This window comes from Sturnus vulgaris, unplaced genomic scaffold, assembly GCF_052056855.1.
Source record: "Sturnus vulgaris isolate bStuVul1 unplaced genomic scaffold, bStuVul1.hap1 Scaffold_198, whole genome shotgun sequence".
NCBI classification, from domain to species: Eukaryota; Metazoa; Chordata; class Aves; order Passeriformes; family Sturnidae; genus Sturnus; species Sturnus vulgaris.
In genome coordinates, this window is record NW_028276185.1 from 6,422,911 (window position 1) to 6,450,160 (window position 27,250).

Below are 27,250 nucleotides of genomic sequence, written 5' to 3' on the forward strand. Positions count from 1 at the left end.
TCTCTGGGTGCCCCGTTTTACCTGTGCTACCCTCCATGGGTGCCCTCTCAGGTTCACCTGTCCTACCCTCCATGGGTGCCCTCCCAGGTTTGCTCCCCGAAGATCCCATTTTACTCACCGGTGAGATTTTCAGTGGTCCTTCCCTGCGGACTCTTCACGGACCCCCCTGGTCCGCCACTCGTCTGTCTCCTGGACAGTCTCGGGAACCCAATGGATCGCCCGGTACCGGCCGGCACCAAGGGGAGCTGATCACCCAAACTGGGTGAGGCACCTTCAGCTCCACTCGCTGCCCCGGACGGTGGAAAGATCCCGGACGAGCCCCCAAAATTGTCAGGAAAATTAATCCACAAACACCAGAGGTTTATGTCCAAAAAGGAGACAGAGGAGTCCTTTTTGCTTTATTCGAATAAAGGGAGAGGCCATGGGACATTCCCCTGGCATCTCTCAAATTTTTGGAGGACGCAGCCTCCTTTTTATCCTATTTTCCCGGCCGCATTTCCCTCTCTCTTTCCCCATTGGCTGAGGTACTTGAGAGGCACAGACTTCCCGGAACGCCTGATACCTGAAATTCCCCTCTAATGTATAACCCTCCCCTTTCCTTTTTATTTTTTATATAATTCATAGTTTCCCCTCCCCCCTTGCTTCTTTCATCTTTTGATATCCAATTTGATTTATCAGCAGCCCTACAGTTTGTTTGTAAAGGCAAACATCTTTTTCCATTCATCAATCAGTGGAATCCATCCCATTGTTTCTTTTATCTCTCAGTGCTAGCCTTATCTACAGGCTGATCCAGAGCTCATTTGTAAAGACAAATTCAACATTCCTCTCAGCCCAGAGGAGAATCTAGCACAAAATATTCTCCCTGTGTACTGCACGACAAAAAATATTCAGGGGAAAATACAGTGGCATCTGAGGCTTGTGGAACTCCCAGAATACTGAGCCTGCAGAGGAGGCAAACAGCCCTGGCAGTGCCTGAGGGGACTTCTCCTCACAGACTCCTCTCAAAGTGTGTCACTTCAGCAGGGGAAGGCTTTCAAACCTTTGCCTTTCCTTCCTCCTGTGATAAAATTTAAGGCTCCTCCTGAGAAAATACTGACCTACAAATAGTTCTCCATTCCTCAACAAAGCTACTCAGGTGCTCAACTTAAGAAAGAGCAAAACAAAAGGTATTCAGTAATTTCCCATCAAGGCCTATTTGCAGGGAAACCCCATCATATGGGACCGAGTATTTATTGACACCAGTTCACTCAAAAGAAACCCAACTCTGTATTAAGCAGCATTTTAAACGAACTTGAATTCTTTTTCCTCACATATCAACTGGACTGGTTTGTTCCTTTTTTGTCCTAGAGAGAATATTAGAACGATTTGCTCTTGACAGGACTCCTTGGGTGGTCCCCAGCGCTGGCTCCTCACCACGTCTTACCTGGGCTGTTAACGCAGCCTGTCAGCACCACCTGACTTTGGCAGCCTGTTCAGGCCTCGGGCACGGCTGGTGCCACGGTCCCCTCTGGTGCCACGGTCCCCTCTGGTGCCACGGTCCCCTCTGGCTCCTGGCGTGTCCCTGCTGCTGGAGGAGCCCTGCTCGTGCTGCTGCCTGCGTTCAATAACGCCGGTCCTGCTCCCCAGGCAAAGAGAGACCAAAATCACTGCTTTGGGCAGCTCGTTTGAACGAGTTGAACACTTACTCATCTCTAACACAGACCTCTTAACACCCACACACCAACACCTGGAAGTCACCTCATCTACAGAGGTGAGGAAGCCTGAGAGAACAGAAGGTCGACGTTCAAGCACATTTGTGGGACACATATTGAGAAAGTAAGAAAATTACAGCCTGAATAATATTCCAGGCTGGAGCTTTTCAGCTCTGTTCCCAGCCGATAAGCTGGTCCAGCTCAAGGCTAGGGAGAATTTCTCCCAGGCTGATAATTTGGTCAAAATAAAAAGGAATTAGTAACAAAGATAGAACAGCTGTTGTGATGTGTGACCAGGCCCTGGGAATGGGGTGTCTTCTCTCTGAACCAATCACCTTTTCTCTACTCTGGGAATTACGAGTCATGCTATAAACCAAGTGTATTTCTGAATAAACTTGTCTCTTTTTTCCTGTCATGAAAGATGACCATGTAGCTGTGCATCTTATTTCCGCCGCACTTAAAGGGTTAAAACCCCATTCCACGGCTACACACATTGGGTTTTTAATTTAGTGGAAGCGCCTTACTTGTCAAACTGGATTGTGCGATGCTATTGTCTTGCTTGTGTCAGAGAGAAACCAGAGGGAAATTAGCTAAGAAATAAGAACCACACTTGGGGCTCGGGCTTGTCAGACCAAGGGATCAGGGCGGCACCTGCCCGCTTTGCCCGAGTCCCTGCTCCTGCCGGACAAAGGCGGACGCGGCTCCGTGCGGGGCGAGCCGGGCGCTCCGTGCCGGGGCCGGGGCCGAGCGCTCGGGCGGGCGGCGCTCAGGATGCTCGGGCAGCGCCGCGGGCCGGGCGGGCGCGATGGAGCCGCCTGAGGGCTGGGACCCCTCCGGGCGGTCGGCCCGGCGCACGCAGTGGCTGCTCAGCGCCCTCGCCCACCGCTACGGGCTGGAGCGCGGCGTGGAGAACGAGATGGTCGCGCTGGCCAGCGGCCCGGAGCAGTCCCTGCACGAGATCTTCCAGCAGCGGGACTGCGCCGGGCCGGGCCGCATCCCCGGCGAGGAGTCCCGCACGCTGTGCCGGGCGCTGGGGCCGGAGGAGGCGGCGGAGCCCGAGGAGTGCGCGGGGCTGTGGGACGGGCTCTGGGCCGAGCTCACCTTCCGCCAGCTCCACGCGCGGCTCTGCGGCCACTTCAGCACCCGCGCGGGGCCGCGGCTGCCGCTGGGCCGGGAGGGCGAGCACATCGAGAGCCACATTCGCCCGCGCAGCCCCCGCCGAGCCCGAGCGGCGGCCGCCGGGGCCACGCTCCCGAGAGCGCTGCGAGGAGATGGAGGCGCTGGAGCGGGCCGAGGAGCGCATGGCCGAGCTGCAGCAGGAGAAGGGCAGCCTGCGGCAGCTGCTGGAGGACGTGCGGGCCGCCCTGCAGAGCAGCGATGCGCGGTGCCCGGCGCTGCGGCTGAGTCCGGGCCGGCTTCTGCACCGCGCTCCCGGCGGCGGCTCGGGTGGCCCCGAGCGCTTCAGGAGAGATGCTTCTCTCGGAAAGACAGTGTTTAGAACCCCTCCACCTCCGTACTGACACCGAAGTTACTCGTTCATCCTCGGCATTAACTTTTCAGCAAAGTTTAGTTACAAGGGAGGCTTTTAGGAGAAATGTATGGCACCGGTGTGCCATTAAATATGTTTGTGATGAGCACTGTTCAAAGTGTAGGGGAATTCAGCTTAACAAACCCACGTGTACAATGCTGCTGCTGCTTCTCCTGTACGTACAGCCAGGATGTGCTGATAGCAGATGCAGGGTATGCACTGCTGCAGGGTTTTTCCTGAAGTAAGAAAGAACTTTGGGATTCTTGCCTGCACAAGCACGTGCAGTGCCTCAGTCATAAGTGCCTCAGAAATATCAGAAGTGTGTCTTCTTCAGAGTGTGGTCACAAGGGTTCAGAGTTGGAGCCAGTTCTGCGGGCAGGCTGATGAATAGTCTGGGGCTCCTCTGCAGAGCCCCATTCATTCTGGGGCTGCTTTCTGCTGGTTCTGCTGGACTGGCTCGAGTGAAACACACACCCAATTAACAGCAGTTAAATTACTCTGGCATGAAACAGTGGGGAACAGGCAGAGCAGTGAAGGGCAGCATGGACCAGTTGTTCTGGCAGGTCTGACGAGGTCTGGTTTGATGCAGCACTCACAGAACTCTGCTCCACCTGTGACACATCCACTTGCAGTAGATGACTGTTCCTCTTCACAATATCCAGCAAGGCAGGTCAAAGACACTTTTACCATTTTCATCTTCAAAAGGAAGAAGAAATCAGCAGCAAACATTAAGTAACTAGTCGGAGGTCCTGGGAAGAAACAAAAGAACAAAGACTGGTGGATAAAAACAGATGGAGCAGTGATCCTTATCTGTGTGGGAGATATCCTCTGCTAATGGGCCATCTGTTAAAACCAGGTGGGGCAGTGTTCTTTATCTTTTCCACAACCCATCCTTCCTCCAGGAAGATATCTTCTGTTAATGGGCCATTGAGTGCCACTGCATGACTGATAAAATTCCATCATCCCATTGGGAGATGCTCCAGCCAGGGGGAGGAGCCAAGCCTTTCCTACCTAGATAAAATCTGAGATTTGGAACACCAAGGCAGCCCTCACCCACTGGTTTCCAGAGGACAAGAGCTACCAGACCTTTCTACAGCATCACTACTACAACAAAACCACTTCATCGGGACTGCTACCACCACCCTAACTAGCGGGGTGTCAGGTTGTATTCTGATTCTGTCAGGTGTTTTCTTTTGTACTATTGCATGTATTTTATTTCTCCAATCTTTTTTCCTAAAAAATTGTATTTTTGACTTGGAGTCTCTCACTGGTTTTGCTTTCAACCCAGCATAATTTTGGGGGGGAATTTGGCTGAATATTTATATTTGGGGAGTTTTTAATCCGTGTCTTAATGTTTTGAGGGTTTTGGGTGGGAATCTTGGTGTTTGGGAGGTTATTAGAGACACAAGATGCTCAATGACTTCCAGAGATGAACTTGGGCAAGGAGGAACACCCAGTTTATGGAGCTCTCTTCTTGTTATTTCCCCCTAAACCAGGAATTTTCATTCCTCAGGTGTGTGGGGATGGAGGAGGCAGAAAAGCCCCGGAGATCTCTCACGAGGAGGGGCTGCAAACCCAGCCCAGGGAGCTGTGAGGAGGAAAGACCCTCCCTGAGCCGGGAAGGCGGCCGGAGATCCAGGCAGAGCTCAGAGCTGGTGGAGAAGCCTCCTGGAGGGGAGAAGCCCCACAAGTGCTTGGAATGTGGGAAGGGTTTCAGCTACAGGTGCAGGCTGATCGAACACCAAAGGATCCACACTGGGGAACGGCCCTACAAGTGTGGGGAATGTGGGAAGGGTTTCAGCCGGAGCTCCAAGCTGATCCAACACCAGAGGATCCACACTGGGGAAAAGCCCTACGACTGTGGGAAATGTGGGAAGGGCTTCAGTGAGATCTCTGACCTGCTCCGGCACCAGGTGGTCCACACTGGGGAACGGCCCTACTCCTGCTTGGAATGTGGGAAGAAGTTTGGATGGAGCTCTGACCTGAAAAAACACCAGTGCAGCCACACTGGGGAGAGGCCCTACGAGTGTCCTGAGTGTGGGAAGAGCTTCTCACAGAGCTCTCACTTGACCAAACACCAACGTAGGCACCACTAAGGGAAGCCCTGTGAGTGCCCCGAGTGTGGGAAGAGCTTCGTGCTCTGCTCCAGCTCCATCCCCCATGGGAGGATCGGTGTTGGATGATCCCCAGTGACCCCCGTTGGGCAGAGCCCTGGTGATCCGTGTTGGGAAGACACCTGGCTGGGGGGCTCCACATCTTCCTGTCTCCCTGTGTGCACCTGGATGAATGCAGGGACAGGAACGTCCATCAGGATGCAAACCAACCTTGGCAATTCCTTGGGGAGAGTGGATTTGTTGCCATTCAACCCCAGAAAATCTTCTGTGTTCAATCCTCTCTTCTGGTGGTGCCCTGCTGGGCAGGGTGGAGGAAGAACCCCCGGCCCGTGGCTGGAATTGAGTGCAGCGGGCGCCGGAGAACAGCCATGAAACCAGAAACTCATCACGGCTCCTCTGACTAAACCCTACAGTCCTCACCCAGCCCCCAGCGTGGCCTTGAAAGACTCTTTATTGTAAATAACTCTGACTGCCCCACCTGGAAAAAGTCACAAATCCCTCTGCTGCCCTCTGGGCAAGGTATTAACTCTTTGAATGCCGAGAATAAAACTTTACAGATACTTTATTCTCGCTCCTAAATAAAAAATAAAATAAATTAAAAAACCCAAAATAGTAATACACGCAGAAAAAAATATAAAAACATAAAAATCAAACAAAAAGAAAAGTCAAACACCAAATAAAGAAAGGAGAAAACTTGTGAACTAAAATTTATCTTTTTTTAAAATATGGAGAATAAAACTCTTGTTTCCTCTATAACACATAAAAATATTACAAAGTGAATATGACTGTTCTAACTGTCAATATAAACAAAGGCAGTAATATTAAAGTAAGCTCATGTTAAAATTGCTGTAATCTCCTATGTTTAAATAATCAAAATCTCCCTGGTGTTCCACAGAAAAAAAAGAAAATACCTCTGTTCTCAAAAATAAACTAAGCTTTTGTTTAAACACTTATCATCCTTAAAGTGTGCCAATAAGTTAATATAGTCCTTAATAAAAGTTATGAGAAAAACTGTTAATCTGAAAAAAGGGTTTTTAGATAGTAATCAGATTTCCATTCTCTTAATCACTGTAACATCCAAACCACAAGAAAACTGTTTGTTGTGAAGAAATCTCCATAGACTGAAAAAAAGTCTCCTCTTTGAAGTAAATCAGTAAAAAAACTGTTTTAAAGATGGTAAAGTATACCTGAGTTGGTTTTGTATGTTTTCAGTAGTAAAAAAAAGTGTGTGGAAGAAAAAAAAGTTGTCTCAAGTTTTATTCTAAGTTTATATTTCTTATAGTTTCTAGCAATAAAATTTCTCTTCCTACCATTTAAAGTTAAACCTGTTTTTTGTCTCCTTCTTAATCCTCTCTCACAACAAAAAAGTTTCAAATTAATAAACCAAAACCACTACATCAAACCTCAGTGATTCCAGGATTTTCATTTCCTATTACCCAAGGGTGTCTTCTGCAGCCAAATGGTGATGGACTGGGGCAAAGACCAAAATTTTGGAGACAGTGGGGTGGAAACTCCTCCAAAAATGTTCTTCCCTCCCTCCCAAGCACGTTAATCCTCAGCCTGCAGAGACATGGAAATCGTTTTCTTTGGGCCTGGATTTGATTTTCATTTCTCTTCATCCCTTTAAAACATCCAACACTGGGGTAAAAATAAAGACACTGAACTGAGACATGGGTGGGGACAGGGGGACAATGACATGGTGGGAACACAGACATGGAGAGTGACATGGGGACACATGGACATGGAGGGGGATGTGGCCATTCGTGGGGACATGGGGGGACACAGGTATGGATGGAGATGTGGGGGACAGTGACAGGGATGGAAACATGGTGGGGACACAGCCATGGGTGAGGACATGGTGGGACATGGCCAGTGACATGTGGGGACACGGCCACGGCCGGTGCCATGGGGGGAACTTGCAGGGGCTGTGGGGGATGCTGGCTTGGAGGGAGTTGAGGGTTCCTGGCAGGGACTTGGGGCTCGCTGAGGCCTTTGGGGACCCCAGGCCGAGCGGCTCCGGCTGCGCTGGGAGACCCTGGCGGAGGTTCTGGGGCAGCTGCTCAAGGACCCCCTGCCCTGGAGCCCCAGCCGGGCATTGGGCTCCTGGAAGGGAATGAACGTCCTTGGCCCCAGCAGGACAGATTTCTTATTTCTTGCAGGTGCAAATGGTTCTCTTACCAGAATAGCTTGTTGTGTTAATTGTTTTCAGGTTTAAGATTGTTTTCACCTGGGAACAAGCAAGTAACTTAGCTGCACATAGAAGAAGTGACAGGCTAGCTATTAATTTAGCAGAAAGCAAGGCCTGATTTTATGAGGCCTTCCTTTTATAATTTATCTACCTGACTGCAACATCTCACCCTTTTTCATTAATTCAAAGAAGGTTCATATGTTCTGATGATAAAATAGCTCTCTCTTGTGAGGGTGTTATCTCATTAAGGTTATCACTGGTTATCTGTTAGATATGGGACAAGATACATAAAAGACCGATTACAATCAACAAAATTTAGCAAATTCAAATTTCACAGCATGAGAAAACAAAAGAATAATGTCCAATGTCTCCTAGGCAAATGGGAATAAATGACCATTGTTTTAAAGTCCAAATAGTCCATTAGCTGGAAATGTTGATCTTTGACATCACTGAATGTGCTCTTGGATCCTGGAACAGGGAATAACTGAAGAAGGTTAGTAGGAACACTATATATACCATGATGATGACACAAGGCTTTTGTTGGCAATTTGCCTGTAAATTTCCAGACACAGCCATGTCTTGGCAGTCCTACTTCTGGTTTTGTTCGGGCCACGAAGGCTGCATGGTGATTAGGTTCTTTTTTTTCTCAATGGACTTCATTTTCTTGGAGGCAACTGATGTTTGGCTGAATAAACAGGTGACTACTTTGAACTTGTTGATGATAAAAACACATGCATACCTTCTCCTTAAATTAATGAATTAATTAGGCTCTGTCATTGTAAATTCAATTGAAGAGCCTTACAAAAAAATATTTTACTTTTTTTTGGTATAAATATTGCAAAAAAAAATTTTTATAAATATGTGAGTATTTAGGAGCTAATTCCCCCTTCTTTGATTTAAAAACAGCATTCATGATTCTTGCCATGAACATGAAGGGAAGTTCAAAACAAAACAATACATGTAGTAAAACAAAAAACTTACAGTAATCGGGAATAATTCTGATACAACAATCCAAAACATTTCCGATAACAGATATAATTAATAACACTTGTGAAATTAGATTATTACCAAACATTAAAACATTGTACCATCATCCCAGTGTCTGCAACAGCTGATAAACCTCAAATCAGTGAAGAACTGGATGAGCGTCTGTTGGGGGTTGGTTTTTCCTTTCCTCTCTGCCTGTGGAATTTTTTTCCCATTGACATGCTAAGAAGCACTGATGGTTGGGTCCCAGCACCAGGGAGAGCCTCCCTGGTTTTTTGGGAGTTTCTCTCGGAGGGCGGGGGGAGGGAAAGGGAGAACACGGTGAGATTGGAAGCAGGTAAAGGAGGGTGGGGGCAGTTGCTGGCTCTCGCTCGCTTTTGGCTCTCGGAGCAGAAAGGTCATTGCTACCCCCCCACCATCCCAACGCCGGGAGCTGCCTCTCTGTTTTGGACCCCGCAGCCCTGCTTGGACGCCCTCCTGCTTCAGCTTGCTGTTTTCCCAGCATCCTGCCTCTCCTCCATCCCTTCCCATCTGGGACACAGCTGCCATCACCCCCAGCCCCTGCAGGTGCCGGGATCGTCACATCTGCCCCGTCCACCGGGAATCTGCCAGCGCTCACTGCCAGCGGTGACGGTGACTGCAGCACAGGGGAAAAGTGCCTGAGGCCCAGAAGGACTGGAACTGGGTTCCTGTTCTGCTTCTTGTTAATTCCAGAGTTGTTGTTCTGTTTGCCTTCTTACATATACTAGTAAAGAACTGTCATTCCTGTCCCCATATCTTGGCCTGAGAGTCCCTTAATTTCAAAATTATACTAATTCAGAGGGAGGGATTTGCTTTCTCCATTTCAAGGGAAGGCCCTGCTTTCCCTAGCACACACCTGTCTTTTATTCAAACCAGGACAGATTTTGGCACCCATGATGCCACCTGTGGGCATTGAGTGGAAAGGCTGGAAAAGCAGTAACAGTTCTTGAGTGACCTGATTTTGTGTTTTAGGTGGCACCATATGGTTTGTGCTGCACGTGGTCACTGCTACATCTCTCCCATTTGCAGCCCTTTATCTAAAAATGGGTCCTATAACAAATGCTACTGTGGCCATTATCCAGTTCATTTTGTGGGTTGATAAGATGAGGAATTCATGGATTTTTAAGTCTCTCTGGAAGGTAAGTACATGGATTCAGAGCTATTGAACTCTAACTGTGTGTTTTTGGGGTTACTTCAATAATGGTACTTACTGTGAGGAAGTGACAGCAGGGGAAATTTTCTCCCTTCCCTTCATCCAGTTCACCATTTAGGTCCACCCCACCAGTTTTCAAAGGTTTCAAAGGCTTCAAATCTTCTCTAAATACTAATGCCTTTACAGTGGCTGGTGTTGCTGATAAGACTGTTAAACCTGTTCTATTTAACATTCAGAAATAAGGGGAGATTGATTTGGATAACAACCCTGATACCTACCCCAGGACATTGGGATGCTGCTGCAGAGACTGACCCTGCCCCACAGGCCCCTTCAGAAATGAAACACCCGGATTGGGTGGGTGTTTTAGTGAAGGAGATGTGTGAGATGGGCCAGATGCTGAAGGAGTACCTTGCCCCAGCTGGTGAGAAACCCTCCCCCTGCCTTAAAGAGGGAGAGTCTGATGGTGCAGCAGTGGAACCCACAGACATTACATCTGTCCAAGTTCCAGCTGAACTGCAAGGGCACTCACAGACAGCAGCAGCCACCCCTGTGGAAACAAAGAAGTCTAAAATGAAAACAAGCACCTAGATAATAAGGATAAGAAAGAAGGGCCCTCACAACCAGCAGGGGAGCCAGAGGTTGAGATCATCACCAAGTCCCTGTCGTACAAAAGTCTCCATACTCTGCAAAAAGACAGTGAGTGATGAGGCTGTGAGGCTTTTACCACCTGGTTACTGCAGGTCTGGGACCTTATGGGAACAGTTGTGCAACTGGATGGTCCTGAGGCAAGGAATTTGGGACCCTTGACCCAGAACTCAGGTGTGGACCAGGTATTTGTAAGGGAGCCAGGAGTCCTTTCCCTCTGGGAGTGGCTTTCAATGAGTGTGAGAGAGAGGTTTGTCCACAGAGAGAGAATGCAGGAGCACTATCATAGAATGTGCTGGAAGACCCTTGAGGAAGGGATCCAAGAGCTGAGAGAAGTGGCAGTGCTGGAGGTGCTCTTTGGGAGGGATGGACAGCATGACAATGACCCTGACAAGGTCAGGTGCACAGGGCAGATGTTGTGGAATCTGACAGACCCGGGGCCATCTCAATACACCACCTTCATTGCAACAATTAATGCTGATAATAACAGAGACAGTGGGTTCTGTTGCTAACAAGCAACAAGCTTAGAAATTTTGAGAGTATGATCAATGGCCCAGTGCAGGCTCATATCTCTGCTGTGATTGTGAGCCTCCAAGAGGAGATGAGGGAGATGAGGGAGGAGGGGAGGAGGAACAGTTCCCAAGCAGCACCAGTGCGAGTCACAGACCCCAAAGTTAGAGTACACTCTGAGTATTTTATTGATAACTTACATCTCGCACTTCATGACAGTAAATTGTGTTAATCAGACTCTGTCATATCACGAGCTCCTGGAACACATTTTCAAGCCTTCCAGCTGTAGCCCAAGGGAAGCTGTTTCTGTCTTGCATCACAAAATTGGCAGGTGTTTTGCAAAGACAGCCCTTTAAAAAGGACTTGTTATGTGCATTAACATCCAAGGGGTTGCTTTCAAAGACAGACAAAAAACCCATGAACAAACAGCAACCAACATATTAAAAACAAGTACTTTATTTCTAGCTCTTGATTATAATATTTTCCAGGCTTGCCTCCTCTTCCACTGCAGTGTTCTTTGAACAGAAAAACTTCCTTGCCAGAGGATGTGACTTAACAAGGCAAACAGAACTTACACACAATGGATATATTAAAGCTAAACAGGCAGAGTCCCATTTCACAATCATCATCATTTATTTTCTGTTTACTTTGTTTTCAGAAGGGTGGGAACTGTATCTCAGATCCCCCTGGCTAGTTTGGTGCCATAGCCACTGATTACCTGTCCTTTCTAATTATCTGTCCTTTCTGTAGTTCCTCTGGCCATTTGTTGCTCTTTGATCGCTGCCTCCTTCACCTGATTTTTATATTTTCTGGATTTGTGGGCGATTTTGTATGGGTTTTGATTTTTTCTTGGTGGTTGTTTTGTTTGCCTGTTTTGTTGGGTCACAGTTTTGGTTCTGTTATTTGGTTGGGGTTTTTTCCAGTTACCAGTAGGAATCAGCTTGTGATTTGGATTGTCAAGTTTTGAAGACAGGTGTTGCACATAAAGGTTGTTTTTGTTTTTAAAGTCATCTCACACACAGCTCTGCAAGGCCCTGTGACTTTGAGGACTGTGGGCTCTCAGACAGCAAATTGTGCATGAATAGGAGACTTGTAGTTCCTATCTGCATTACACACAGCAAAATGTAAAGTGTTTGGAATGGAATCAATTCTAACCTTTATTTTGCCTTTTTTTTTTTTTTTGGCTGCCATGCCATAAATTGTGTCAGATTCATCAATGAACTCGGTTCTTCCAGGATGGAGTGTGCAAGGATAATCCCTTAGCTCCTGTGTGGAGCTGGTGTGCACCAGGCCAGACACAGCAGTGTCACCCATAGCCAGCCTCTGTCTGCACAGAGAGCAGGGAGCTGCAGCTCTGAGGAACTCAGGGCTTAGTGAGCAAACACACCAAATCCCTCATTTAGATCAGTTCCTTTACTGGACTATTTGTTGCTATGTATTTAGTATATATTTATTTATCGTATATGCTGCTGGTATATTTTTATATCCCCACCCAAAGCTGAAAAAAAAAGAACCCTGGCAGTTTGCTTTAGCTGTGAAGTCAAGAGACTCATTTCAACAGGTTCCAGCTTTGCTCCTTGTTTGAATTCAAAGCAAGCAAAAACCTCTTCTGTTGGTCACATCAAACCAGCATAAGTCTGTGAAAGACAGAAGAGTGTAAAAATTAGTTCATTTTCTAGTACTTACAGTCTTCTAATTCAGCCATGGGATAATTATGCCATAATTCACTAGATCAAATAACTGGTAAAAGCAATAGAAAAGAAATTTTTTTAAAGCTAGGTTTAACAAAAGTGGATTAATTTCATAAACAAAACCATGTAGTAAAAATACAGTAATTTAAACTTCTCAAAGCCCTTTGATAATGGAGCCCTGCACCCCAGTCATGTGCAGTGCAGCCTCAGCTGTCCCTTTGAGCCCAGAGCTGCCAAGGATCAGGGCTGGGATGAGCCTTCACCCAAAAGTGAATCCAAAATCAGTCGAGAACAGGGCTCACACACAGAGCAAAGTCTAAAGGCCAAAGCCAAACCTCCATCGGGTTGGATTTGTTTAACCACTGAATTGTAGAAAATTTGCTCATCCTGTAACATCATTATTACCATGAAACTTTACATGAGCTGCTAAATAACCACATTCCCATCCTGAAATGCATTCCCAAATATTGTTGTGAACTTGCTCTGCCTCTGCCGCTGCTCCTGGGGCTGCTCTTGGCCACGCAGCCTCAGTGGGAGCCAGCACTGGCTGCAGCCCCAGCGGGCTCCCCAGGACAAGGCCCAGCAATTAAGAGGCCAATTAAAGCACTGGGCAGCAGCAGAACCCTTATCAGAGTTATTGGGACAACAGGGACTTGCCACAGCTCCACAGCAGCATGACCATGAGCCAGGCTACCAATGCAATGAGCAGAGTTTTAATAAAACTGCGGAGAAAAACCAGCAACTTACCGTCCTATCTGATAGAGCTTCCGAATGCCAAAATAGCAGCAGAGCAGGACAAGTGGCACAGTGAACATTGTCACTACTGTGCCGATCATGCAGGACCAGCGCACATCCTGGGGGCAGACAATTCTTGGAAGGCGCTCTGGATCCTGAGCATCTATTCCTGTTTCAGGGATAACATCTGTGGGAGCAATGGGGAGCGTGAGCCCGTGCTGGGCTCCACTGCTGAGCTGGCAGCTCGCTGCATACGGCCAGGACGTTCTCTGTTTGCCCCAGAGCTGGGGCCTGCAGGCACCTTGGCACCCCTTGGCACAGGCTGTGCCACCCAACAAAGCCCAGGAGGCCGGGAGGAGAGCCCGGGGCCAGCGCAGCTGCTTGGGCAGTCGCTGCTTCCAGGGAGCCGCGCCCAACCCATCCCTGAGCAGCCACTGCCAGCCCCGACCCTCCCTGCCCCGTGACAGCTCCCCCGGCCCAAGGGGACAGAGCCAGGCCCTGTCAGGACACACTGGAGCCCTGCTCTCCCCCTCTGCCCTTTCCCCACCATGGTCACCCCTTGCAGCCCCTCCCAGGTTTTGGGCGGTGTCTCCCAGGGAGGGATCCCAGCAGGATTGCTCAGCCTGGCTGAGCCTGGCACAGCAATCACCTTCTGTGGCTCTGCCTGGCATCTCCTCCCTTTGTGTACCAGGGGCTGGCACGGAGCCATTGCTTTCTCCAGGAAGCACTGCCTTCACCAAGGCCTTTTGGTCCACCTCTGGAGAAAGGAAGAGGCGCAGCTGGATCAGATGGAACCATTCCCCATTGGGGAGGGGGCATCTTCAGTAAGTAATATTTGTCAAAGACATGGATAAGGATCAGGAAAAGGCCCAGGCTCTTGGGGTTGCCACGGGGCCCTCCCTCTTCCAAACAGCCACCCCTCCTGATCTAGCCTGAGACCAGGAAATTTCAGGGGATCCTCAGGGTGTGCATGGCCTGTGGGGCACTTTGGGCTCCCTGTCAGATGATGCCAAATGCCTTCCTGCAGACACTGGGAAGAAGCTGCAGCCAGGCCAGGCTGGGAAACAACCCTGCAGGCTGTGACAGCAGCAGTGGGACAGCGAGGCTGCCATGGATCCCTTCCTGCTGTGCCGGGCACGGCGTGTCCAGATGTGCAGAGAAAGCCCCCGGCTGCTGAGTGTCAGGAGAAGGCTGAGGGAAATGCACCCACCACGGCGTCTCTGCAGATCACTCAGCATCTGGTCCAGCAGTTTGGCTGCCTCCAGGGATTTCTTGTTTCCTGTTTCTTGGGCCTTGCCTGTTGGTGGATCTTAGAGCAAAGTAATTCAACTTCATGTGGATGGATTCCACAAAAGCAGTGCTCAGCTTGTGGGGTCAGCAGGTACACACTACTCACTCCTACTATGGGAATTGGATTTGGACACAGCATCCAGCCCTGGAGCTGCCAAAGTGCTCCCTGCAGACACACCTGTAACTCAACAGCCACACAAGCTTCTGTCACCTGGTTCCTGTCAGGTTGTCAATGATTGTGCTGTGAGGGGAAGTTAAGAACTTACCTGCAGAAGCTCCCAAGAGTTCCAAATCATCTTCCACCCAACTTCCTTGAGAAGCCTTCCCAGGAACCTCACCTAGAAGGGAGCACAGATCAGAAGCATTTCCATGGTGTGCTGGGATCCCCTTCTACCTTAGGGAACTGGGCAGTGCAAGGAAGGGAAATGCACCCACCACGGTGTCTCTCCAGATCACTTAGCATCTGGTCCAGATGTTTGGCTGCCTCCAGAGATTTCTGGTCTCCTGTGTCTTGGCTCTTGGCTTTTGGAAGACCTTAGAGCAAAACAGTTGCACTTCAAGTGTATGCATAGGGTGAGGCTGTGGGAACCAGATGTGAATGGACATGGCCAAAGCTGCAGAGGGGCCTGGGGGGCTCTGGGCTGGCTCTGGTCACTCTGCACACTCTCTCCATGCCCTGTTCAACATCCCTGGAGGGGAAACCAGAACAGCCCAGGGCCCCTGCAGGGTCTCTCCCTCCCACAGAGGAAAACCTCCCTAAAGCCCTATGGAAAACCATCCCCAACGCTCCCTGGGGAGAAGGGAGCGCTGTCCCAGGAAAGGGGAGCCAGGCCCCCAGCTCACCTGCTCCCTGTGCTCTCCACGGAGCTGCCTGGGCAGCCCTGGCAGGCAGGGCCAGTGCCAGGAGGAGCAGGAGGAAGAGGCGCAGAGCAAGGGCCATGGTGCCTTGCCCTGTGCCAGTCCCGCAGCTCTTGCTGCCCCCGCTGTCCTGACACCGCTGTCCCAATGTCAGCACCACTGCCGCCGCCGCCGCTGCTGCCGCAGCAGTTGTGCTCAAGGCCTGACTGCTCGGTGCCTGTGGTGCTGTGCAACCACGGGGCTCTGGCACCTCTGCGACCTCAGAGCCTGCTGTGACCTCAGCCTGCTGTGACCCCAGAGCCTGCTGTGACCTCATGGCCCTAGCTGTGCCCCCAGAGTGTACTCCCATCTGCACGAATGGATTGCCCTGATTGTAAATGTTTTGCTCCATCAAAGGCCATTGCTTAGCAAAACCTTTGTTTTGCCTGCTGACACTGCTGGTCAGGCTGTGTCTCTGGAGATGCTCTCAATGGTTTCCCTCTTTACCTGGCGTCCCATTGGAGGAGGTCCAAGCCCAGATGTGTCCTGAGAGGGCCTGACTCTGTCCCCTTGAGCTGGGGGAGCTGTCACGGGGCAGGGAGGGTCGGGGCTGGCAGTGGCTGCTCAGGGATGGGTTGGGTCCAGGTCCTGGAAGGAGCGACTGCCCAAGCAGCTGCGCTGGCCCCGGGCTCTCCTCCCGGCCTCCTGGGCTTTGCTGTGTAGGCACACATATTGAGAAAGCAAGAAAATTACAGCCTGAAAAATATTTCAGGCTGGAGCTTCTCAGCTCTGTTCCCAGCTGATAAGCTGGTCCAGCTGTAGGCTAGGGAGAATTTCTCTCAGGGTGATAACTCGTTCAAAATGTAAAGGAATTAATAACACAGATAGAACACCTGTTGTGGTGTGTGACCAGGCCCTGGGAATGGGGTGTCTTCTCTCTGAACCAATCACCTTTTCTCTACTCTTGGAATTGCGAGTCATACTATAAAACCAAGTGTGTTTGTGAATAAACTTTTCTCTTACTTTCCTCTCATGAAAGACGGCCATGTAGCTGTGCATCTTATTTCCGCTGCACTTAAAGGGTTAAAACCCCTTTCCATGGCTACATTTGGAAGGTTCCACCGATGGACATCTGAAGGTCCACGGGACCTCTGTCGAAAAGGGCACTGAAGAATTCGGGGCCTGAAGCCTGCCGAACCGGGGCATACCCAGAGAGGCTGTCGATAACCGGGGCTGAGCTCAGAGCTGAGCTTTGTCTAGCCAGAGCTGTGCTGGAGCAGGCTGGAATACCCAGAAAACCAGGACACCGGTCTCTGGGGCTAGGATCGGACCCGTGACGACAACCGGGACCGAGAGAGCCGTCTGGGAAGATCGTGGACCCTTACCCGACTGCAGCGGGACAGGACATCCCACGGAATTCGTCGGCTGTGCCTCCATCACAGAGGTAACGAGAGCACTTTTGCTCCAGAGCTATTGTTTAGCTCGCTTTAGGCGGCGGAAACCCCAGGATTATTCCTGGGAGGACCGGGTTTTTCTTTAAGTATGGGAATTCAACATTCTAAACAGCAGGACACCGTGCTCTCAACTCTGAGAGACATTTTAATTGATTTAGACTGCACCGGAACCTTTACCTCTCCGTGTCTCCCCATCTGCGTCCCGGGGCCCTCTACCTGCCGGGGCCTCACGGCCGCCCATGCGGGCTGTGCTGGCACAAGCCCGAGCTCTCGCTGTGAGCAAGATCGCAGAGTCCAGGCGCACAGAAATGCCGGCTGATCCCTCTCCGCCTGCCGCCGCTGCGAGCGGCCGGGACGGCTGCGCGGTGGTCCGTGCCTCTCCGGGGGCCCCGCGCAGCCCAGCGGGGGCCGGTGATCAATCCCCTCGTCCCCCACCTTCCCCAAACCAAGGGAGGGGAGGCGGCGGCGACCGCTGCTCTCCCCCAGCCGCGCTCCGAGGGGCATCCATTCCCCCCCATCACGGGATGAGGCAGCCGAGCCGCTTTCGCAGCGCCGGCTCCCCGCTCACGTGTCCCCCTCGCCCGCAGAGACAGAGTTTTTTCCAAGTGGCGTGGTCACTCAATTCATGGCCGTGATCACAGAACAAGTTATGCAAGCTGTAAATAAGGAACTAGAAGTTTTAACAGCCACTCAACTCGGCGCAGCAGTGCCCGAGACGCTCCCGGGCACCGCGAGCGAGAAGTTGGCAGCTCCCGGGGACTGCGCGTCCCCGGCAGCTGTGCCCGCTTTTGCTGTCCATGCACCGGCAGCTGCCGGCTCGGGGTCGCCGGCGGGGCCCAGCCCCGGCGCCGCCGCCACCGCTGCTGCTGCGGGGCCGCCGGCGGCTGACCCGCCCTTTCTGTCCTTTCCCGGGCCGGGCCCGGGCGCCGTTTCGCTCGCCCCCTCCTTCGCTGGGGCGGGGAGCGCTCCGGTCGCCGTAGTGGCTGACGCGCCCGCCGCCGCCCGCCCGGAGCTGACACCGCTGGCTGCTGCTGGGCAGCCTCGAGCTCGCCGTGAGCCGCTCCAACTCAGCAGCCCCCCCCGAGCCGCTCACGGGGGGCGCAGCCTCACGGCCAGCGCCTGCGGGGGCTGCGCTGCCCTCCGGGGCCGCCCGATGCTGGGAGGGAGATGCGGCCGCCAACCCCAGCCCGAGGGGCGGTGGCAACTCCCCCCTCCCCTGCCGGGATGTCGCCCTCGCTCTCAGAGAGAGCGGTGGTGCTGGCCCGCCCTTTCACGATGACATCGGATCCCGACCCGCTTGCTGCTGAGAGGGGGACGCGGGCACCTTTCCCCAGTCCGGGGATGGTGCCGGCTCCTCCCCTCTCCTCTCCCTGGTGTCAGAGCCTGGCTCCTTTGTGGGGCCTGGGTCTCCGCCTTCTTTCTCTGCTGCGGCAAAGGAAAGGGTGTTTTCTCTTTCCCCCTCAGCCTCATCATTCATTCGCCAAGAAGAGATGATTTTTTCCTCGAATTTGCTGACCCCAGCACCGATCTCATCGACCGGAGGAGACCTGTCTGTCTGTCCGGTCTCAGGGGGTCTCCTCCTACCGATCCACCGCGCTGCATCGCTCCAGCCCTGTGCTGGCAGCAGCAACAACCCTGCTCTCGTTTCGAAAGGAGGAGGAGCTGGGTCTCGGTCCATTCTTGGGGTGGGCATGGGGAAACGGAATTCTCAGGCAGATATTTCTGTGCTTGAGTCAATTTCTGCAGGAGAATTCCTGACAAATTGCATGGATGACAGTCAAATGGGAGAAGCACAGGTTTTTCCTATAGCTGTTGCTGTCTCAAATGCAGAACAGCAAAATTCTGTTGCTGTCTCCAAGGCAGGACAGAGAAATTGGAAAAAGAGAAAAAGAAATCAAAATAATCCTGTTCTTGTGAATCACCTTTGCCTCATTACAGGCTTTGGGTGAGACACATCTGGGTTTCTACTGTGACCTGCAAGAAATGCTCACTCTGTCCTGTGCCAGCAAAAGCAGAATGTGGTCACTATTCAGTTTCCATGCTGCACAACAAACCAAACACCAACGGGATGATCCCTCTACATGTGGGGGATGGACATTCATCTGTTCATTGAGCTGTTGATATGTGTTTGGGTGAAATAGTCGCAGTTTTCACAATTGTATTAGTATAATCACTTAGTGGTGAAATGTCCATTGTTTTACTTCACTTACTGATGGGATTTAGGCAGAAAAAAGACACCAAACCCTTGGCACTCAAATATCCTCAGGTCTTTGGGTTGTGTTTGTTTTTCCTGGCCCTGCTGGGAAGCACAAACACTTATCTCTTCCTTTTTTAATATATTTCAGAAGGGGGACCTGTAGGACACATATTGAGAAAGCAAGAAAATTACAGCCTGAAAAATATTCCAGGCTGGAGCTTTTCAGCTCTCTTCCCAGCTGATAAGCTGGTCCAGCTCAAGGCTAGGGAGAATTTCTCCCAGGGTGATAATTTGGTCAAAATAAAAAGGAATTAATAACAGAAATAGAACACCTGTTGTGGTGTGTGACCAGGCCCTGGGAATGGGGTGTCTTCTCTCTGAACCAATCACCTTTTCTCTACTCTTGGAATTGCGAGTCATGCTATAAAACCAAGTGCATTTCTGAATAAACTTTTCTCTTTCTTCCTGTCATGAAAGGTGACCATGTAGCTGTGCATCTTATTTCCGCCGCACTTAAAGGGTTAAAACCCCATTCCACGGCTACAGGTGTATTGTGTAGTCCTAGTTTGTAGAGAATAAAAGGAGAGGCCAGGTCGCCAAAGGTGTGCATGTTTTTGGAAGAGCTATCCACCATGAATCTCAGCACTGAATAAATACACATCTACTCTTATAACTCATTTTGTGGGTTATTGAGTGTTTTTCCACGCTTCAATGGGGCCATGGTCAGTTCATCCCCAGTGGCTTCTCCCTCTGCTCAGGGAGAGGAGTCGTTCCCCTGCTGCACCTTGGGGTCTCTCCCACAGGAGATTTCTCCTGGACTTCTCCAACCTGAGTCCATCCCATGGGTACCAGCCCCCTTCACTCTGCTGCAGCGTGGGTCACTCTGCCACGGGCTCAGTCCTTCAAGGACAGGCTGCTCCAGCGGGGGCCCCTCTGTCTGCGGGGTCACAGCCTCCTCTCAGGGATCCCCGCGCTCCTGCGTGGCTCCTCCAGGGGCTGTGGGTGGATCTCTGCATCCCCATGGATCTCCAGGGTCTGCAGGGGGATCTCTGCATCTGGAACTGCTGTGTTTGGAGGCAGCAGGAATAGGCTGAGCTCCACCTGAAGCCTTCCCACATTCCAAGCACCCAGGGCTTCTCCATGGCCTGAGGCTTCTCCACCAGTTCCAAGATCTGGCCGGATCTCCCATTGCCTTCCTGGCTCAGGGAGGGTCTTTCCTCCTCACAGCTCCCTGGGCTCGGTTTGCAGCCACTCCTTGTGTGGGATCTCTGGGACTTTTCCTTCCCGTTGCATTTCAGTGCCACGAAGCCACTCAAAACGGCCTCTTCCACAAGGTTCTGTGCCAGGGATTTGTTGTCCCTGGTCTCTGTCTGCAGCTCAATGTCTGGGGGAGGAAGGACAAGGAGAGGGAGGGACAGCGAGAAGGGAAAAGGAAAAGGCAGGAAAGAACAAGAAGGAGTAAGGGAGGAAGGAGAAGGGAAAGGAACGTGGATGGATGAAGGACAGAAAGAGGAGAGGAAGGAAGGTGGACAAGGAGAGGATGGGATTTGCCTCCATTGCAGATGGAAGGGGAAGGAGATCCCCCCCAATCCGTCCCTGGCAGGAGGTGTCGACAGCGGGGTTGTCCTGCAGCCGGGGGTGATGCTGGGCTGGGAGATGGAGCAGAGCAGAGGAGGAAAGGGGCACCTGCCCCTTCACCTGCCTCCTACCCAGGGCATCTTCCTTTTCCTCGCAGCCTCCTCCTCCAACATCTGAACAAAGTTTGGGATTGACAGATCCTGTCTTGGGGGGGAAAGAAAGTGGTGAGCACCTTGCGTTTTGTCAGGAACCAGCCTCACTCTTTAAAATTTTTAAAAGTTTAATAAGAGATAAAAGGGACAATAACAGTGCTGGGTGCGTAGCCACAGCCAGAGGCACACTGGTTAACCATAACAACTTTTTCATTGCATTGGTCAAATACATATTTATAAGAATTATACATATTCAAACATTGCTTTGAATTAGTTTACATCTGGCAATTCTTTAGCTTGGTTCGACCCCTGTCCCCCTTTCTGTGCAGTTTAGAGGGTCCTGTGTCACTTGCTCACAAGGGTCCCCTGTTTGGTAATTTCAGTGACAGTTATTGACAGCCAGCAGCAGAGTCCTCCTTACATCTGTTCTCTCAATGTTATCTGCGTGGTTCTTTCAATGATGTCTGAACATGCAGACGGTTTCAGCTATTTCCACTACTGTAAGTTTATTATAAGTACTTTGAATCAACATAGACATTTCACAAATATATTTGAGTTATTCTAAATATTGTCAGTTAGTTATAAAAATAAAAGTATTATTTATTATTTCACAATTACATTTATTTCTGTAAATATTAATATTATAATGCACAATACAAAGCCTCTACTTAAATATTTTGGGAAAGTTTTAACTATAATATACATTTATCATGTATTAGTCTGTATGGACCCCCTAAACTACAAGTTTGTGGGGGACTCTCAGCACCAAGAAAATGGAGATGTAGAGTATCCACAGTATGCCACTGGGATCCATCTCCAAGACATCTGTGGATGCTCTCCATCAGAGAGCAGAATTCCATTGGGATCCACAGAGTGGTGAGGTTTTCTACTTAATTTGGCTCTTTCACTCTCTTGCTCTCCCCCCACCTCTATTCCATTTCTGTTTTTCTCTCTCTGTCATTTTCTCTGCCTCTCATTTACTCTTCAGTAAAACCCACACTATTGACTTTGGCACATGGTCTCATTTGCACCCTAATTGAGGCAGAGCCATTTCTGATCATTTTCACCAGTGGATCAGAACAAGGGGCTCGAAGCCCTCCAGGCTGGCTGCTGCTCCATGCCACTTCCAGGGGCTTGGGCTGCTGAAGGGGTGCTGGGCTGGGCCCTTTGTGACACAGGGCCGTTCTATCGGGTTCCTGGGTGCTGTTGGCCATTCTGTTGTCCTGGTGACATGGCACAGCCCCGCCCTGCAGGGGTATATACGGGGCACAGGGCCCTGCGCTGCCCAGGGCCAGGAGTGCCACTGGCTCAGGAGGAAGCAGCTCCTGGGATCTCTGTGCTCCAGGCAGTTGCACATGGAGGAGGAAAAGGTGAAGCCCAACTCCAAAGCAGCCAGCCCCATGCCCAGCAGGCTGGAAGAGCAGGCCCTCAGCGGGCAGGGGCTGGGGACAGGCGACAGCTCAGGCCTGCAACCATGCAGCAACCTCAGCAACAGCTGCCATGAGGGATCCCAAGGGGAAGCCTGCATTGAGCAGGAGCTGTCCCCACAAGAAACCACCAGAGACCATCAGGCATCCTGAGGGGAAGCCTGCATTGGGCAGGAAGTCTCCCTAAAAAAAACACCAGCAACCATTAGGAATCCTGTCCCGGCTGGGAGGGCTCTGCTCCCTGCGCGCACGAGGGGCGGCGTGGGCAGAGCACAGAGACCTTCCAGGGGCCTGCGGGAGGGACATTCGTGGCCAGCGCCTTCCAGCTGATCCTTGCTGTCTCCTGCTTCCTCCAGGCTATGGCAAGAGCTGCCGTGTGGGATGGATGGGGCACGATGAAAGCAACCCCTTGGATTGTTAATGCATGCAACAAGTCCTTTAAATGGTCAAAACACATGCCAAATTTTGTGATGCAAGACAGAAACAGCTGGAAAGGCTTGAAAATGTGTTCCAGGAACTCGTGATATGACAGCACTGGTGTTGCTTGGGAACTGTTCTTCCTCACCTCCTCCCTCATCTCCCTCATCTCCTCTTGGAGGCTCACAATTACAGCAGAGACATGAGCCTGCACTGGGCCATTGATCATACTCTCAAAATTTCTAAGCTTGTTGCTTGTTAGCAACAGAACCCACTGTCTCTGTTATTATCAGCATTAATTATTGTAATGAAGGTGGTGTATTGAGATGGCCCCAGGTCTGTCAGATTCCACAACATCTGCCCTGTGCACCTGATCTTGTCAGGGTCATTGTCATGCTGTCCATCCCTCCCAAAGAGCACCTCCAGCACTGCCACTTCTCTCAGCTCTTGGATCCCTTCCTCAAGGGTCTTCCAGCACCTTCTATGATGGTGCTCCTGCATTCTCTCTCTCTGTGGACAAACCTCTCTCTCACACTCATTAAAAGCCACTCCCAGAGGGAAAGGAGGCCTGGCTCCCTTACAAATACCTGATTCACACCTGAGTCCTGGGTCAAGGGTCCCAAATTCCTTGCCTCAGGACCATCCAGTTGCACACCTGTACCCATAAGGTCTCACACCTGCAGTAACCAGGTGGTAAAAGCCTCACGGCCTCGTCACTCAATGTCTTTTTGCAGAGTATGGAGACTTTTGTATGACAGGGACTTGGTGATTATCTCAACCTCTGGCTCCCCTGCTGGATGTGAGGGCCCTCCTTTCTTATCCTTATTATCTAGGTACCTTGTTTTCATCTTAGACTTCTTTGTTTACACAGGGGTGACTATTGCTTTCTGTGAGTGCCCTTGCAGTTCAGCTGGAACCTGGACAGATGTAATGTCTGTGGGTTCCACTGCTGCACCATCAGAGTCTCCCTCTTTAAGGCAGGGGGAGGGTTTCTCACCAGCTGGGGCAAGGTACTCCTTCAGCATCTGGCCCATCTCACACATCTCCTTCACTAAAACACCCACCCAATCCGGGTGTTTCATTTCTGAAGTGGGCTGTGGGGCAGGGTCAGGCTCTGCAGCAGCATCCCAATTTCCTGGGGTAGGTATCAGGGTTGTTATCCAAATCAATCTCCCCTTATCTCTGAATGTTAAATAGAACAGGTTTAACAGTCTTATCAGCAACACCAGCCACTGTAAATGCATTAGCATTTAGAGAAGATTTGAAGCCTTTGAAGCCTTTGAAAACGGGTGGGGTGGACCTAAACAGTGGACTGGATGAAGGGAAGGGAGAAAATTTCCCATGCTATTTTCCTCACAGTAAGTACCATTATTGAAGTAACCCGAAAAACACACAGTTAAGAGTGCAATAGCTCTGAACCCACGTTGCCATCTTCCAGAGGAAGTTAAAAACCCATGAATTCCTCACCTTATCAACCCACAAAATGAACTGGATAATAGTCACAGTAGCCTTACTGATAGGACCCATGTTCAAATAAGGGCCTGCAAATGGGAGAGATGTAGCAGTGACCACGTGCAGCCCAAACCAGGGTAAGCTGGACAGCATGGTGTCACCTAAAACACAAAATCAGGTCACTCAAGAACTGTTATTGCTTTTCCAGCCTTTCCACTCAATGTCCACAGGTTCTACCGTTGGGTGTCAAAATCACTCCTGGTTTGAATAAAAGACAGGTGTGTGCTAGGGAAAGCAGGGCCTTCCCTTGAAATGGAGAAAGCAAATCTCTCCCTCTGAATGAGAACAATTTTGAAATTAAGGGGCTCTCAGGTCAAGATATGGGGATAGGAATGACAGTTTTTTACTAGTATATCTAAGAAGGCAAACAGAAGAACAACTCTGGAATTAACAAGAAGCAGAACAGGAACCCAGTTCCAGTCCTTCTGGGCCTCAGGCACTTTTCCCCTGTGCTGCAGTCACCGTCACCGCTGGCAGTGAGCGCTGGCAGATTCCCGGTGGACGGGGCAGATGTGACGATCCCGGCACCTGCAGGGGGCTGGGGGTGATGGCAGCTGTGTCCCAGATGGGAAGGGATGGAGGAGAGGCAGGATGCTGGGAAAACAGCAAGCTGAAGCAGGAGGGCGTCCAAGCAGGGCTGCGGGGTCCAAAACAGAGAGGCAGCTCCCGGCGTTGGGATGGTGGGGGGGTAGCAATGACCTTTCTGCTCCGAGAGCCAAAAGCGAGCGAGAGCCAGCAACTGCCCCCCACCCTCCTTTACCTGCTTCCAATCTCACCGTGTTCCCCCTTTCCCTCCCCCCGCCCTCCGAGAGAAACACCAAAAAAAACAGGGATGCTCTCCCTGGTGCCAGGACCTAACCATCAGTGCTTCTTAGCATGTCAATGGGAAAAAAATTCCACAGGCAGAGAGGAAAGGAAAAAACAACCCCCAACAGACGCTTATCCAGTTCTTCACTGATTTGAGGTTTATCAGCTGTTGCAAACACTGGGATGATGGTACAATGTTTTAATGTTTGGTAATAATCTAATTTCACGAGTGTTTTTAATTATATCTCTTATCGGAAATGGTTTGGATTGTTGTATCAGAATTATTCCCAGTTACTATTTTCGGTTTTACTACATGTATTGTTTTGTTTTGAACTTCCCTTCATGTTCATGGCAAGAGTCATGCATGCTGTTTTTAAAACACGGAAGGGGGAATTAGCTCCTAAATATTTACATATTTATAAAATTTTTTTTTAATATTTATTCCAAAAAAAGTAAAATATTTTTATGTAAGGCTCTTCAATTGAATGTACAATGACAAAGTCAAATCAATTCATTAACTTAAGGAGAAGGTATGCATGTGTTTTTATCATCAACAAGTTCAAAGCAGTCACCTGTTCATTCAGCCAAACATCAGTTGCCTCCAAGAAAATGAAGCCCAGTGAGAAGAAAAAGAACCTAATCACCATGCAGCCTTCGTGGCCAGAACAAAACCAGAAGCAGGACTGCCAAGACATGGCTGTGTCTGGAAATTTACAGGCAAATCGCAAAAAAAAGCCTTGTGTCATCATCATGGTATAGAGTTCCTACTAACCTTCTTCAGTTATTCCCTGTTCCAGGATCCAAGAGCACATTCAGTGATGTCAAAGATCAACATTTCCAGCTAATGGACTATTTGGACTTTAAAACAATGGTCATTTATTCCCATTTCCCTAGGACACACTGGACATTATTCTTTTATTTATCATGCTGTGAAACCCTGTGTCAATGACATGATAGAATTTGCTAAGTTTTGTTGATTGTAATCGGTCTTTTGTGTCTCTTACCCATATCTAAGAGATAACCATTGATAACCTTAATGAGATAACACCCTCACAAGAGAGAGCTATTTTATCATCAGAACATATGAACCTTTCTTGAATTAACGAAAAAGGGTGAGATGTTGCAATCAGGTAGAGAAATTAGAAAAGGAAGGCTTCATAAAATCAGGTCTTGCTCTCTGCTAAATTAATAGCTAGCCTGTTATTTCTATGTGCAGCTAAGTTACTTGCTTGTTCCCATGTGAAAATGATCTTAAGCAGGAAAACAATTAACACAACAAGCTATTCTGGTAAGAGAACTGTTTGCAACTGCAAGAAATAAGAAATCTGTCCTGCTGGGGACAAGGACGTTCATTCCCTTCCAGGAGCCCAATGCCCGGCTGGGGCTCCAGGGCAGGGGGTCCTTGAGCAGCTGCCCCAGAACCTCCGCCAGGGTCTCCCAGCGCAGCCGGAGCCGCTCGGCCTGGGGTCCCCAAAGGCCTCAGCGAGCCCCAAGTCCCTGCCAGGAACCCTCAACTCCCTCCAAGCCAGCATCCCCCACAGCCCCTGCAAGTTCCCCCCATGGCACCGGCCGTGGCCGTGTCCCCACATGTCACTGGCCATGTCCCACCATGTCCTCACCCATGGCTGTGTCCCCACCATGTTTCCATCCCTGTCAGTGTCCCCCACATCTCCATCCATTCCCGTGTCCCCCCATGTCCCCAGGAATGGCCACGTCCCCCTCTATGTCCATGTGTCCCCATGTCACTCTCCATGTCTGTGTCCCCCCATGTCATTGTCCCCCTGTCCCCACCCATGTCTCAGTTCAGTGTCTTTATTTTTAGCCAGTGTTGGATGTTTTAAAGGGATGAAGAGAAATGAAAAGGAAATCAAGGCCAAAGGAAAAGCATTTCTGTGTCCGTGCTGGCTGACGATTCATATGCTTGGGTGGGAGGGAAGAACCTTTTCTGGAGGGGTTTCCACCCCACTGTCTCCAAAATCTTGGTCTTTGCCCCAGTTCATCAGGATTTCGCTGTGGAAGACACCCTTTAGTAATCAAAATTGCAAGATCATTGAGGTTGGAAAGGACCTCCAAGACCATTCAGTATTCCTGGATGCCACCAGAAGACAGGATTGAACAAAGAAGATTTCCTAGGGTTGAAAGTCAACAAATTCACTCTCCCCATGGAATCCCAATGTCAGTTTGGATCCTGATGGACGTTCCTGCCCCTGTGTTCATCCAGGTGCTCACAGGGAGATAGGATGATTCAGAGACCCCCCCAGCCAGGTGTCTTCCCAACACGGATCACCAGGACCACGGATCACCAGGGCTCTGCCC